Raw genomic sequence first — 3993 nt, 5'->3', positions numbered from 1 at the left:
TTCTTATATTATTAAATTGTAGAGAAAATGTGATTATAGTCAGCTGAGAAACATAGTAAATAAAAAAAAGAAATGTAATAAATAAAATAAATGAATAAAACAGATAAAATATTAAAGGAAGCCAGTCTTCAAGTCTGTGCTTTAAAAAAAAAATAATTGGACATTTATTCATATCTTATGATTTGGAAAATGCAGCCTCATGTGCAAATTTTAATTGGGATTATATAATATATTTCAATTCTTAATTTGCTTTCTCTGGTTTTGCCATACTATTTACATACCAGAAACTAAACATTGGTCAACTTCTGAATACCAGATACTATTTCAACATACAAACCAAAATATTTATTTTGCAGACCTTCTTTGCAAAGCAAAGTTTTTAATATGCAGCTTTTATACCAATATCGGATGCTTTTAGAATTTATTTTTTAAGCTTATTTATTTATTTTGAGAGGGAGAGTGCCCACATGTGCACAAGCTGAGGAGGGGCAGAGAGAGAGGAAATAAGAGAATCCCAAGCAGGCTCTACACTTTCTGTGCAGAGCCTGATGTGGGGCTCCATCCCATGAACCGTGAGATTTTGACCTGACCGAGCCACCCAGGAGCCCTGGATGCTTTTAGAATTTAAAGAGCATTATGTTTGAACCTTAAAACTTTTGTAATTTATCACCAAATTTTATGCTGCTGTTAGTCAAGGACATGTTCACAGAATCTTGTAACCTTGCAGAATTCATTAAAAAAATCATGCCATTTTTTTAATATTATGTGTGAGGCCCTCTCATAAGAGTCTTTCTTTTTATATATTATTCTTTTAAATCTTGCAACAACCTTGTAACACCAGTACTATTTTACAAATGAGAAAACTTAGGTAAAGAGGAACTAAGTAATTTGCCCAGATAATTATTAGACAAGCGATTTCATAACGAGTTGTGGGACTCAAAAGCTTACGCTTCATTACTTGACCAAAATTTAAACTTTGAATAATATAAGCAGTTCTTTTAAATTATAAGACTTATAAAGAGGCCCTGACAATGCCTGGGCCTTCAGAATTCCACAGATCATTGCCAAAGATGTTTTGTCTTTGTGCGACTGGTCAAAGTGAGTTTAATAATACGGTGCTAAATTCAGTCTCCTTGTTGGTCTGTCTCAGGGCACACAATCTCTACCTTCTTTTTGTTGTCTAAAGTCCTGCTGGTGACTTCTAACCTTGTTCCCATGCTGCATTACTTCACTCACATGTTTGCAAACACATTAAATTTCCTTCCCCCTTTGGGGCGCCTGGGTGGCTCAGTCGGTTGAGCGTCCGACTTCAGCTCAGGTCACGATCTCACGGTCCGTGAGTTCGAGCCCCGCGTCGGGGTCTGGGCTGATGGCCCAGAGCCTGGAGCCTGCTTCCGATTCTGTGTCTCCCTCTCTCTCTGCTCCTCCCCCGTTCATGCTCTGTCTCTTTCTGTCTCAAAAATAAATAAACGTTAAAAAAAAAAAAATTAAAAAAAAAAAAAAATTTCCTTCCCCCTTTGTCTTTCTGCACACTGCTTGTACATATCTTTAATCAATCCTAACATCTCACAGAAATCTTGAAATTGAGCAACAGATAACGTAAATCAGTCTGGAGACAGTTTATTACTATAAATAAACTTGATCCTAGAAAAAAGAGGGAGCAAACTCTGAACTAAGTTAATGAGACAGTTTTTATAGAGACAAAACATGCACTTTTAAATTTCATTATATCACATGTCATATGATACAGCTGAATTTTTCCATATACATGCAACTCAAATTTTGATTAAAAATTTTAAAAGAACAGGGATGATGTCTTATTGATTAACCTGGAGTTGTTTGGGGTTTGTGGCTGGGCTAGTCCAGACAGATTTTGTAGCCAGTAGATAGAATATATACTGTTTAGCCAGTTGAGCTACTTCTAAGCAAGTGACTGAGCCAGGAAAGGAAATTCTTTTTCTCTTTAAAAAAATGACTTTTGGGGCGCCTGAGTGGCTCAGTCGGTGAGCGTCCGGCTTCGGCTCAGGTCACGATCTCACGGTCCATGAGTTCGAGCCCCGTGTCAGGCTCTGGGCTGATGGCTCAGAGCCTGGAGCCTGCTCCCAATTCTGTGTCTCCTTCTCTCTCTGCCCCTCCCCCGTTCATGCTCTGTCTCTCTGTCTCAAAAATAAATAAACGTTAAAAAAAAATTAAAAATGACTTTTAAAATTGTGGGGGAGGGGTGGGAGAAATGTCTGAATTCCAAATATTTTTAGTTTCATATTTCATACTACATATCACAACATCTTTATTTTTACACCCAGCCTCCTAAAATCAGTTAAGGTATGAATCCAATACTTAGTTGTGATTTCAGTCTTAACTGGGCTTCTCAACCCTACTCCAGTGCCTTCTACATGTCCCTGGACAGAGCTCTTGTTCTCCAGCAAAGTTACTCAAAAATTTAAAGTCTTTAGTCATGTTCCTTAATGAAATTCTTCTTATTATAAGAGAAATGTATGGTTTGACATTCATTGAGAAAATTAATGCTAAAGCATAAAATTCTTGTACCTTATCTAAAAACTGATTTTATCCTCACCGTTCTCAACCTGGTGCCCCCAGTCTCAGAGGAAGAAGGATAATATCACTCATTGATGGTCACTGGGATCACTCCTGGCTTCCACCTCAGGGACCTGACTAAACCTAGTATATCTTCTCACTGTAGGATCCCACTCCCCTCCTCCATGTGAGATTTCCTCCCTCCACATATATAATTGCAGTCATGTGTCTCCTATTTTACCAGCTGTTTATACTTTGTCTCTGATTTGATCACTGGACCTCCCGTCTTTTGCCTTTACCACTCCAGTGAAATAACCCTGATCAAGTCATAAACGACGTCTTAGGAGTTAAAACCAAAGTGCTTTTCATAATTTATTGATCAGTGATATTTTGCACTGGTGATCAATCTTTTCTTGAAACTAACACCTCTCTGTGATTGGATGCTAGGAGTCTCTTCACTCATCCAAAAATGTTTTCTAAGCAAGGGACTGTCCTCAGCATTTGAAATGTATCAATGAACAGGATAGTTAAGGATCTCTGCTCATGTAGAGCTCATATTCCATTGGGAGAAGACAGAATCAATATATATAATGTATAAATAACTCTATAGTATTTTAGAAATTAATTTTTATAGGAAAAGCAATTAGTGGAGAGAAAAGGTATCAGAAGTGTAAAGGATGGGATTAGTTGCAGCATTATATTTAGTGGCCAGTGTAGCCATTACTGAAAACGTGATATCTGAAAAAATTTGGAGGACATGAGAGAAGTATCCAAGAAGAAATGTGGAAGGAAGAGCATTCTAGAAAAATGGAAAAGCTAGACATAGACGCTAAGGAGCATGCTTGTGTGTTGAGGAATAACAAAGGCAGTGTAGCTGGAGTGGAATAAAACAATGGGAAAATCAGGGGAGGAAAGATCAAAGAGTGACAGAGGACAGAGGATCTAGAACTTTTTAGGCCATTGTAGAGACCATGGCTTTTCCTCTCAATGAGCAGAGGAGTGACATGATTTGACCTTGCCTTAAAAGAGCACTCAGACTATAATAAGAATAGATTATAGTGGGCAAAACCTATTTTTGTAATCCACTGAGAGATGACGGTGGCTTGAAAAGGATGGTCGCCATGGAGATGATGAGTAGTCAGATTCTGGCATAAGCCATATCCCTGCACATAGATTTTAAGAGAAATAATGAGATCAAGCATGAACTGAAGGGTTTGGGCCCCAGCAATAGGAAGAACAGAGTGGCCATGATGAGGTGGTGAAAGCTTCAGACATAGAGTAGATTTGACAGAGAAGATCAAACCCTCCTTACATATCTCTGTGGATATGTAAAGTTGACATATCAACATATTGAATAAGCAGTTGCATATGAATCTGGAATAGAAAACATCATCTGAGCCAAAGATGTGTATTTGGAATCATCAGCACATAGATGATATTACCTGGAGCTATATGAGC

This window comes from Panthera leo, chromosome B1 (genome assembly GCF_018350215.1).
Source record: "Panthera leo isolate Ple1 chromosome B1, P.leo_Ple1_pat1.1, whole genome shotgun sequence".
NCBI classification, from domain to species: domain Eukaryota; kingdom Metazoa; phylum Chordata; class Mammalia; order Carnivora; family Felidae; genus Panthera; species Panthera leo.
Note: the sequence above shows the minus strand (reverse complement) of the source record.